Source organism: Sminthopsis crassicaudata, chromosome 2 (genome assembly GCF_048593235.1).
Source record: "Sminthopsis crassicaudata isolate SCR6 chromosome 2, ASM4859323v1, whole genome shotgun sequence".
NCBI classification, from domain to species: domain Eukaryota; kingdom Metazoa; phylum Chordata; class Mammalia; order Dasyuromorphia; family Dasyuridae; genus Sminthopsis; species Sminthopsis crassicaudata.
In genome coordinates, this window is record NC_133618.1 from 671,919,861 (window position 1) to 671,932,561 (window position 12,701).

The window sequence follows — 12,701 nt, forward strand, 5'->3', positions numbered from 1 at the left end:
AGAGGCAACTCATCCCACTTGAGATTAGTTCTAATTGTTAGCAGGTTTCATTTCTGTTTTTGCTTTCCTTACTGCAAGCCTCTGTCCTGTCCCTTGCTCTTGTTTTAGTTACCCCTGAGAAAAGTTAAGAAAATGCTTTCCGATAAAATTTTAAAGGAAATAAAAAACTTGGATTTTGTGGGAAAGCCCACATTACTTTAAATTATATAAAATTGCACAGAATTGTCCCTTGCCAGGTGCTAAAGACCTCTGGAGTCCTCCTTCTCTGGCAGCCCTTTGAAGAAGTGAATGTGATTGGTTATCTTGCACCCCTCCCCAAGACTTCTCTTTTCTAAGGTAAACAGCCCAGTTTTTTCAAGTAATGATGACCATTCTCTGGATACTTTCCAGTTTATCCATCGTTCTCCCTGTACCCAGATTTCCAGAACTGCCCAAAAAACTGAACACAGTTCCCCATGTGAAGTCTAATGAAAAGGGGACAATTATCTTCCTAGGTCCTGGAAGCTAACTAACTGTGTGACCTTGAACAGGTCATACTCTCCCAGGAATGGTGGTTTCATCTGTATGGGGATTAAAGGGACTATAGTGTCCCCCTCATGGGGCTGTGATAAGGCTCCAACTGAGTCTTCTGTCACCTTGAAAGTCCTATATAAACATCAGTCATTGCTATCTTATTATTTGGGACAGAACGAGACTTGGGATTGTACTTGGTGTAAGAACTAGCACCAATAATGAGGGCTGACAGCTCCAGAACCTAAAGAGTCAACTAGAACACAAGAGATCATCCCCACTGTCATATGCTCAGGATTTTTTCAAAGATAAGATTTAATTCCAGTCTCCCTGACTTGAGGGTTGGTCCCCTTTACCCTACACTAGGCTGCCTCACCCTTATTATTTCCATATTTCCATTAATTTCTATTATTCCCATTAATATTCCAATATTTGGATGGATTCATTACATCTGCTCACACAAGGAAAAAATATCCACAAGATTATTTTCACATTCTAATAATATTAAGTCACTAACCATTCCTGTCCTCCTCTAGGTGAGAACTTCAGAACTTGTATAGCAGAACTGGGAGGAATGGGGAAGACAATATGTCAGATCTGGGAGGGATTTTAGAACAGAAAATGGAAAATGGCAGAGAAGGGAGGCATGTGTGAACATAGAATATAGGAATCTGAAGGGACTTTAGAACATGGGATATCAGAGCTGGAAAAGGTTCCAAAATGTAGATGGAACTTGAGAGTTTGGAGGACCTACAGAACTCTGAACATGAACCAGCAGGGCAATAGAACATAGAACGTGAACATTCTAATGATGCGGATTTCAGCTCTTCTTTGCTTGTCCATCCTGTGCAACTTTGTCCTCATCCTTCCATTTACATTGTGGATAGTTTGTTTATACTTGAACAATTGTATTTTGTCTCCCCATTAGAATGTGAGCTCTTAAGGGGAGAGGCTATGCTTTTTATCTTCACTGTTTAGCACAGTTTTCAGCAAATAGGAGGCACTTAATAAATGCTTGATGATATTGTAGTTGATGATGATGATATGATCATGATGACACCTTTCCATAAGATCATCCCAATGGTAGTAGATAGAGCACCAGCCCTGAATTCAGGAGGACCTGAGTTCAAATCTGATCTCAGACACTTAACACTTCCTAGCTGTGTGACCCTAGGTAAGTCACTTAACCCCCATTGCCTCAGCAAAAAAAAAAAATCACCCCAATGGGTACTCCATCACCACCACCATGCTATTTGTGTCTAAAAATGACCAAATAAATAATTCCAAAACCCAGATGAGAATTGTGGACCTAGATTTGTCTCCTCCACAATAGAGCGAGTGGAAAAAATACTTCAATATTTATACTTCTCCCCAACCACTGGGCAAAAATAGCCATCTTCTTGGAAGATAAGATCTAAGCCCCCGAACCTCCTCTTCACTTGATTGTCAGTTGCTTTCCATCTCAGGACATTAGCTCATCTACACAATGTATGACCATCGATGTCTTAAATAGGTAGCAAACGTTAGAGTCCAGATTGAGCAGCGGAGCACTAAGACACCCCATCAGCCCACATGTTTCCCTAAGCTCTGTGTCCCAGCCGCCCACACCCCCGGGGCTATTTTCAGGCTCAGAAGAATCCCTGTGTCCATTGGCCGGACATGCCAGAGCGTGGTGTGGATGTGTCTAAATGGGTGAGCAATTTAAAGTCATTAAAATAGGTAGACGGCATGTACACAGCCTGATGAAGGAGCTCACACAAGGGAAATATATCCACGAGGTTATTTTCACATTCTAATAATATTAAATCACTAACCATTCCTGTCCTCTCTAGGTGACCTTTAAGGGCTGGCTCTGAAATTTCATGAACTAGGGGTCCTTGTGGCCCTCAGAAAAAAAGAGAAAGATCTTTGCTGTTGTTCTGACTTGATTTACCTAAATACCATGGCCTCCAGTATTGGGGAGCAGAGAGACCATTAGGGTCAGTGTGCTGCTCACTGGCAGCTTCTGAATTTTTAGAAGGGAAAACTACAGCAAATGACCCTGTATGCTTGTTAATTATGGATCAGTCCAAAATAAGCTCCACCCCACCCTTAAATCTTAATAGCTTCTTGGTGTAAATATGCCACCAGATGGACTAAGAAGTCTGAGGGGAGAAAGAAAGAGTAAATGTTTAAAGTCAGGAACTTATTTGGATGAGAAAAGATTAGATCCAGAGAAGCCCTTCTTAGAACATAGAAAATTAAGGTTGAGAGGAGCCCCGGAGGAGCCGAGGCCAAAAGTTTACCTCACTGTGTGTTCCCAGTGTAGCCGCCCTGTCCACTCTCCCGTCAGAATATTAGACTCAGGAGTAAGGTCAGAAAATAGATTGTCAGAGAGGGTAGAACTTCAGAACTTGGTATAGCAGAACTAGGAGGAATGAGGAAGTCAACATGTCAGATCTGGGAGGGATTTTAGAACAGAAATAGAAAATGGCGGAGAAGGGAGGCACGTATGAACATAGAATATAGGAATCTGAAGGGACTTTAGAACATGGGATATCAGAGCTGGAAAACATTCCAAAACGTAGAAGATGGAGCTTGAGAGTTTGGAGGATCTGCAGAACCCTGGACATGAAATATCCGAACCAGCAGAGCAATAGAACATTGAATGTGGACATTAGAACTCAGAGGAACTTAAGAGTATATAGAATGTTAGAGCTAAGGTAACATGCCCCCCTCAGCTATGTAACAATGCTTTCCCTTCCAAGGTTACTTTGCTATCTATGGGATTATAAACACACATATGCATATATATGTAAACATATACATGTATGTATATATGCTCACAACCTATGCTTATATATGTATAGTGTACATATATACAAGTGTGTATGTAACATGTTTTCTTCCCCTTTAGAAGTCAACTCAGTGAGGACAGGTGATTTTTTTTGTCTTTGTCACCCTAAAACTTAGCACACAGTAAGAATTTAATAAATACTTCATTGATTTGAGAGGATACAGAACATAGAACATAAAAAATCAGAGTGATAAGGAATCATAAAGAGTTTGTGAGTTACAAATAAGCAATTGGCTCAGAGGGGCAATGATTTGCCCAAGTTCACATAATTAATTACCAAAAAATCAGTGACAGAAGGCAGATACGAGCTTTACAATAGCTCTGTAACATGTAACTGAGGGATGCTACATTATCCCCATTTTATATGGGGAGTGAAGGGGACAGCAAGTCACCAAAGTGGCTTGAGCATGGGTGCTTAGCTGTTAAGTTTCAGGATCTATCTCAGGCTTTGTTGATCTCAAGTCCTGGGCCCTTTCTATTCTATCCTTCAGGTTTTCAACAAAACTTTGAACTTATTCATGCTCCACTTTCACTGAGAGCTCAGTCTCAAAATGTGGAAGGTGGTCCTTGACCTATTAGCTCACTCAGGAATGAGCCTGAGTCTACCAAGCTCCAGTCAGGCCAAAACCAACATTTTCCTCCAGAGTACGTCAGACTGTGACCTTCTGTTGCAAAGTAAAGAGAGCCTTGGTACTGAGTTGGTATCATTCCAATTATTGACCAATGTAGGTCCAGAGCTCACCAAGAGCAGTATCCTGGAGTCTTTTACGGTTTGGGAGACTCCCTACCCAAAACAACAAACCCTTCCAACGAACAATCTCTAGAATATGGCCATAAATTTCAGCTGTAGGAAGTTTTTGCTAGTTGTAAAGATCAAGAGCATATCCATTCCCTCTTCCTGGAAATCTTCAACGATGAGAGTAAATGATTATTTAGTGATGCTTTTGCAATAATGCAACAAACAATAATGAAGAAAAGTACCAAAAGTCCATGCTTACGAACACATCGGTTCAACACCAGAATCACTAAGACCCAAAAACCAGCGCAGTTGATGCTGATGAAAATACTAAAGAGGAAGAACAGGAAGGTAACTGCTCAGTCCCCCATCAATTCAGCCACTGATAAATCATATTCATTGTAAGGCAAGAACATTTCTGAATGTGCCTTTCTCGTTTTGCCCAAGTTCACATAATTAGTTTTTTAAAAGCAGTGATAGAAGGCATTTTATACATACAAGCTTTACAATAGCTCTGTAACATTTAACTGAGGAAGACTACATTATCCCCATTTTATAGATGAAGAAACAGACTTGGGGAGTGAAGGGGACAGCATCTCCTATTGGATAGTGCTCAGTCTGGTGTCTGGAACATCTGGGTCCATTCCTCACCTCTGAAAGTACCGAGATGTGTCATCATGCTTCATCTCTCTAAAGGATTCTTATCCCCATTTCACAGATGAGTTAATTAAGGCTTAAAATGCAGTAGACTGCCCCATATCATATAGGCCAGTAAATGACAAACTTGGAATTCTGGTTGGATTTTCTGCGTGCTAATAAACCACTCTTTTCACTATTTCTGATTCCAAAGCCAATTCAAGTTACCATATTAGCATTTCAGATGAAGGGAAAAGGTCTAAAACAGTGAGCCTTTCCAAGGATTCATTTGCCTCGTGCTCTTCTCCACAGAACCATAGCAAGGGTTAAATGATTTTTCACCCTGGGATTTCATACTGGAAGGGAGCTTAGTTGATATTCCTAAAACCTAAATCTGAAACTATCCATCCCCTTTCCCCAAATCTGAAATGACTCTATTGCCTCTAAGATACAATATTGAATCCCAATTGAGGCCATTGGGGTTAAGTGACTTGCCTAGGGTCACACAGCTAGAAAGTGTTTTGCTTTGAAATCTCTCCAAAACCTAGTTCCAACTAACCTTTCCAGGCTAATGTCCCTGTTGCTTCTCTCGCTGGACTGACTCCTTAGTTGTTTCCTGTACCTTATCTTAGCTCCATACCTAGAATAATCGCCTTCCTTGCCTCCATCTAAAAATCTCCCTTGTCTCTTTCAAAATATGACTCGGAGACCTCCCCCAATTAACTCCCCCAGTCTCCAGTGTGCTTCCCCTCTTGAAATCACTTTGCATCTAATGACTTTTGCCCATTTTGTTTCCCCAGTGAAATATAAGTTCTTTGAGGACAAGGATCGTTTTGTGTCTGTCCATCTCTAGCACCTGGCACAATACCTGGAACATAGTAGGAATATCATAAATCTCTGTTGAATTTAGTCCAGTCCCTTCATTTTACTTATGAGAAAGTTGAGGTCCGGTGTTGAGAAGGGACAAAGAGGCAAGATGGCCTAGAAGAAAGAGCTAGAGAGGTGGTTAGGAATGCCTGGATCCAAATCTCACTTCAGACTCTTTGTAGCTTTTTGCAAACAATCCATCTGAGCCTCTGTTTTCCCCAATTTTAAATGGGGGAGGTGATAAAAGATCTACCTGAAAAGATGGTCATGAAAATAAAATATTAGTAGTTTCTGTAACATCTTACAATTTGCAAAGTACTTGACAGATGTTAACTCATTCAATTCTCACAATAACTCTGTGAAATAAAAGCCCATCTTACAAATAAGGAAACTTGAAGCTGCCCAAGGTCACACAGGTAGTATCTGAGACAAGATTTGAACTCAGATCTCCCTGCTCCAAGTCCAGTGATCCATCTACTGCAGCACCATGAAATGACTGTAATATATGTAACCTACTTTAAAAAAACAAAACAAAACAAAAAAACAAACAAACAAAAAAACACACACACCCTTCCATTCCGTTATAAATATCATGCAATCTTGTTATTCTAGATCATTAGAGGTGGAATGAGTCCTTAGTGAGGATCTTGTTTAACACCATTAGAAACTGAAATCCAAAAAGAGGAAGGAATTAATATAATAGGATATTATCAACTTAGAACTAGTAAGGACCTTAGAAACTGGCTAGTCCAATCCCCTCATAGTAAAGATGTTAAAACACAGTTTGCCCCAGCTTGCTCTTAGGTAGTAAGTGTCCAAACCAAATTTGAACCCCATTCAGTGACTCAAGATACTCTACTGCATTGGATTCTGGGATGCTAGGTTATCTGCCCTTCCCAATCTATGAGACAAAGAAGACAAAAGGGGCCAGGAGATGGCTGGGAATTTGCCCAGATTTCCATGGCCAGCTAAATAACAAAGCCAGGGCTAGTGCCCACATACCTTGACATACCCATGAGCCTTCTATTGTGCTATGTGAGATTCATTATGAAGACTTTATAGACCATAGCTCCAGCTAAAACATATTTCTGTTTGATCTGTGTAGAGCCATAGATTAGGAGGTAGAAGGGGCCCGAGAGATTATTGAGTCCACTCCTTGAGTGTGCAGATGAGGTAACTGAAGTCACCTAAGTCCAAGTTTCTTTCACAAGATTCCATAGACAAAAGGTCAAAGGCAGGCATCAGATTGCTACAGAAGTCCAGGCTCTTCCACTTCACCACAGTGCCCCCTAGAGGTCAGAACCAACTGCATCTCTTACAGCCCTATAAAACTTCCAAAGCTTCTAGTGAAATCACTGCATGAAAGCTCACGACTTCTGCCTTCCTCACCAGTCTCTGTCTCTTTCCATCCTTGCCTTTGTTTTTAAATCCCTGAATTCCACTTTTCTTTTTATGCTCTAGTTCATCTGCCTCTCCTTTTTGGAAAATCATGGATGCCATTTATACCATACATCCAATGACTCTAGTCCCAGGATACCTATGCTCTTGCCAATATGGATGATTCCTGCAGAGAGGATGATTATATCCCACCTCTTTGATTCTCATCCTTGCTCTCTCTCCACTTCACCACAAGGGGTCCACCCAACTTTCTGTGGTCTTCTTCACTCACTTCCTCTTTGCATGATTACCAGAGGAGCATGAGCTCTGTCTTACTGGTTATCTCATACTAAGACCACAGCTCTTTTTTTTTCATTGTACATCTCTTTTCCTATTAAGATCATCACCATCCCAAGTATTCATGCACCACGGAATTTGTATTTTGTAGAATATCACAATCTGCAGAGAAGACAATCCTAAGGGTCCCAGAAGGTAACAGAAAAGCACAAGATGGCTGTAATCAACAATGGATTAGAAAAAATGACATAAATAATATATACACAGGCATGGAGGGGAAGAAAAGGAAAAGGGGGCAGAAAACCATCAAAGGAGAAGTTACTGGTTGCTAGACCCAGAGCTATACTAGTTTTCCAAAAATCTAAAAAGAATTAGAGAGACTTCCCATGTATTGAAAGAACACCCTGTGGAGGAAATTTTTAAAAAGATACATACATAATTTTTTTCACAACATGACCAAAATGAAAATATATTAAATGATTGTATGGATAACCTATAGCTTGCTATCTTGATGGGAAAGAGGGAGAAAAAATATTTGGAACTCAAAATCTTACAAAACTGAATATTGGAAGTTATTTTCACATGTATTTGGAAAAAAACCAAAATAATATTAAATGAAAAAGACAAATATATAATTTCACAAGATCACAGAATTTCAGAGATGAAATGTACCTTGTATATGATTTGTTTGAATTTATCCATGACAATTTTGTTTCACCATCCCCTTCTAGAATGTAAATCTCTTGAGGGTAAGCACTTTCTCCTTTCTTCACTGCATATCAACAGTGTCTCTGATACACAATATCTTGCCAATAGTTGCTGCACAGCAAACACTATTGAATGAGAGTGTGTAATATACACAATACCTGACCAAAAACTCCTCTAAAAGAACATAGGGGCAAATCAGAGGATGGTGGGAAGAGTCCTTGCTGGCTTCCAGACCAGAGGCCCTATATTTGCTAATCTTAGAGGGCTATAGAAATTCTATTAATAGTTACCAGTATTATTGTTATTCTCCAACATCGAAGTCATTTCCTAATATGTTTAACATTTCAATTTTATTTAGAAAGAATCTCTAATTTTAAAGATAGCAGACACTTGAGGGTGGGGTGAGGAACACTGAGAGGGAGTCTCAGATTTTTGTTGTTTAACCCACTTGGAGTAGAAGAGCTGACTGGTGCTTGTTTGACTGGAGAGGTCCAAGGCTTTCTTGGACCTGTCAAAGTGCTCAATGAACATTCCTGCCTTAAAAACAAGATATCTGTTTTTCTTTGAGCACTGCTAGGCTCTTCTGTTCTGGGACTATGTCATCCGAGAAGGACTTGAACTGGTAAAAAGTAGTTTTAAACGGCCTTTGGCTATTTCCATCCCCTGGCTTATAAAAATAGGGCCCAAAGATCCAAAGTTCCTGGCCCCATCTGTCACTAATAGGCAATGGAGGGCTATTCTCTGACCTGATGTGACTCACTTTCTACACCTGTCTTTCGTAGGCCTTGGCAAATTCCAAATGGCAGGGAGGGCAGGCTCCACGTGGCACAGCGCTCCTTCTATGTATTGAGTTAGCAGCATCTCTAGGCCTGCCAGGGGCTTTACCGACCTCAAAGGATCCCCTGGTCTTTTTCCTGGTGGCAAAAGAAACCACATCAAGACTTAGTGGGGAGGAGACAGCAGGAGGCTTCCCATCCAATCATTTCTTTTCTTAAGGAAACCAAGCCTTCTATGTCCATGTACTGGGCTGGAAGAGCCCCAGCAAGGGCAAGGGACTTTCCCAGACGTGCATGACACCATTTTGGTGATGCAGTTTTTAGCAGTTGGGGCAAGTTGAGAATGGCCCAGCTTGCTGATCGCCTCTCTATTTTAGACAATCAGAAGAAATAAATCAAGTTAGATGACAATTCTGGAAAATCAATGTTACCTACCAGTGAATGGAATGCTGGTATCTAGGTTGAAGAAAGGCAGAGGACAGTGGGAGAGGATGGGATTGAGAGAATGGAAAGAAGAAAAAGGATAGGAAAGGGAAAGTTTTTTTTTCTAATTTTCCAAACTCAATACTTTCTCAATACTTCAATGAACACCCAAATTCAACTCAATTCTTCCTCCATTTATTAAGCCCCTATTATATGCTCTCAGGCACTGTGTTAAATTTAGGGAATACAAGGACAAAAAAAGAAACAATTCTTGTACCAAAGGAACATATATTCCACTGGAGTGAGGGGTAGGAGGGTTGAAGATTCAACATGGCAGAGTCTAATAGCAAAAAAACGAAAAGAAAATATTAATTTTGGAGGAATCAGGAAAGATTTCATAGACAAAGCAATGCTTTTGCTGTGCCTTGACAAATGATTTGTAAAACAATGTGTTCAGAAGGAAAGGTCATTCTCTGAATTAAGAGAAATGTTTATTGAGTATATGTGTGCACCCTAAGTACGCGTATCACCCCAAAAGTCTGTGACTATCGCAGAACAAATGGATGTAACTTTGGGCTTGCTTCCCTTTCCTTATATGTAAAATTGAGGAGGGGGAGACCCAGAGTAAAGGATCCCTGGGATCTTTTCTAGGTCACGATTTATATAGATCCAATTTAAAATGTCCTAGGAGGCTGGTAACTTTAAGAAATATGGGTTGTTTCATAAAGTAGACAGATCTTTCATAACATAAACATGCTAACTATATCTTTGCTTCTTCATGTAAATATTAGGGATACATGTGGACTGTATCTAGAAATGTCAAATAAATGTGAAAATTCTTTAAAGAGAAGATGTTTGGGGCTAGAGGAATAGCATAGTGGTTGAGGCATTGGACTTGGAGTCAGGAAGGTCTGGATTCAGATATTGCTTCTTCTTTTACTAATTATGATCCTGAACAAATGACTTCATTTTCTGAATTTCAGTTTCTTCTTCCGTCAAATAGGGTATCAGCATCTATAACCTGTCTCACAAGGTTGTAGGACTCAAATGAGATCACCCTAATGTGAATTTTAAAGCACTCTGGAAACATCATTTGTGATTAATTATCATATAAGTCTAGGTTTTTAAATACCAGGAGTGTTCTGTTAATATCATAAAATAAATCACTTCTCATAATACCAAAACGGAGATTTGTAATCAGGCCCACATATAAAGAATGAATGAAAACATCGAATTCTGCAAGCAAACTTAAATATTTGATGTAGCAGAAATGAATCCAGCTTCATTGAAGTCAAAAGTTAAAATTAAAACATGAGAAACACTTCCATCTCTGTTTCCCACTATATTTGAACTAATTACATCACAGTATATTTTAAAATCATAATTAGTTCTCACCATTAGCATCATTCAAACCACATTAATCCACTACCTCATAAAGCAACAGTCTGAATAAGAAAACGGGGCAAATCAATAGAATGAAAACAAGTCCTAGAATGATTTAGTAGCTAGAGGACCTTGGTTTTAAACAACTAATGTAAGTCATCATGGCAGAATGGTAGGATATTAGCCTTAGATCCAGGAAGATTGGCTTTCAAAAAGCCCAGAGTCTGAGGGTTGGGGAGGAGCATCATGGTCTAACCCATGTCTGAAAGGAATGCCCCATGTAAGACCCCTGGCCAATGGTTAAATAGTCTTAACTTGACAATCCCCAAAGACAGGCCCAAATTCAAATGCTGTTTTTGACATCCACCACTGGAAAAATCCATTTTTTCTCTAAAGACTTTAGCAACTTTCAATGTCATTTAGATGACCTCTGAGATCTTTTCTAGGTCTAAATTTATAATCTATAGATGCTATTTTAAATGTCTTAGGAGGTGAGGAGCTTTAAGAAATGGATTGAGATCAGTCAGAGATGGATGGAGATCTCCCTGAAGGAAGTTCTCATGCTGGGAATTTACCCCACTGATGAAATCACAGATGAAAAACTCAAAAAATAACTAATAATATGAGTCAACTGTAGTTTTCAAAAGGAAAGTTTAATCACTCAGCACCCTACTTTTATTTTAAAGAATTTGAAAGGGTCTAGAGCTTAAAAGATGGCCAGAAGATATTTAGTCCAGCCTCCACATTTTATAATTGAGAAAATTGAGGTCCACAGCACAGAAGTGACTTGATCAAGATTACTCAGGTATTAAGTGGCAGAGCTTGCATTAAAAACTCAGTCTCTCTCTCACTACAGTTGCATTGGACGATACATATTGGAAATCCATGGGGGACTCTGGAGCATGGAAGCAAGATTGTTGTTGGAGAAGTTGCTATGAGGAAATTGGGCATTGAAGGAGCTTCCTCTTTCTACTTTTCCTGTGAATGCCATGGGGTTGCTGCCTCTCTAAATGTATTTGTTTCTATACTTCAGAACTGAAATTGCAGGAAGAAGCCTTTAAAGTATCAGTCTTAATTTCTCCCCTCTAGTTATATCCCTGCTTGTTTGTGATAGAAAAATTGAGGCACAGAAAGGGGAGATGTTTTCTCCCTATATTAGCCTATAAATCCTATGAGGGCAAGAACTTTGCTACAACAAAACTTTATATTTGGCTGAACACCTAATGCAGATACTTTTTAAATGTTTGTTGATTAACTGAATAAATATTGGGTAATAGCTCTTTCTATGATGGCAAAGAATGGGAAACTTAATGTCCACCTATCAAAGGGAGGATGGCTTTAAGGTACATATGGATGTGATGGAATACCATGTTATCATAAGAAAGATTGAAGGCAATGGTTACAGAGAATCCTGGGAAGACTTTTATACACTGACATGGAAGTGAACACAACCAGGAGAATAATTTACACAAAAACAACAGTAATTCCAGTCAACACAATGACTAACCACAATGCTAGAGGACTCAACATGAAGCACACTGTCTAGAACTCTGAGGGCAGACTTAGATATATGGAGAGTGAGCAAGGGAAACAGGACCAGTATAAGAATGTTTCCCTTGACTGTACATGTTTGTAATTGGGGCATTTTTTTTTCTTCTTATCCTTCTTGTTTTTATTTCTCAGTGGGCAGTAGAGGTAGAAGCAGGAGGAAAAAGTGGAACTTTATGAAAAACAAAATATAATATAATTTTTAAAGTTGCAATAACAAAAAAATAGCATGATACATTGGAAAGAACACCAAATATAGAATTGGAAGACAAGTTCAAATCTGACTTCTGTCATTTACTCCCTGAGTGACATTAAAGCAGTCGCTTATCATCTCTAGGACTTTGTTTCCATATCTAAAAAAATGAAGCGATGGTGTCCATATCCCAGCTAACTCTAAATCTATTTTCTTATAATCCTAAAATCCAAAATATCAAACATGCTAAAGCCTCCATTAAAAATGCCTTCACATATCTAGAAACCAAAGCGCAAAGAATAAGCATTACTATTATTAATATATCATTTATATGGAATTTTAAATTTTAAAATAGTGTAGCAAATGGTTTTATCATCTCATTTTGTCAGCAAAACTCCTTTGGGACATGAA

General features: G+C 39.2%; 1 protein-coding gene across 2 annotated transcripts in view; it reads left to right on the top strand.

Annotated features, from left to right (window-relative positions):
• The window catches only part of A1CF (APOBEC1 complementation factor), a 95,098-nt gene that overhangs the window by 44,374 nt on the left and 38,023 nt on the right, over window positions 1–12,701 (top strand). The gene's annotated exons all lie outside the window — the stretch shown is intronic.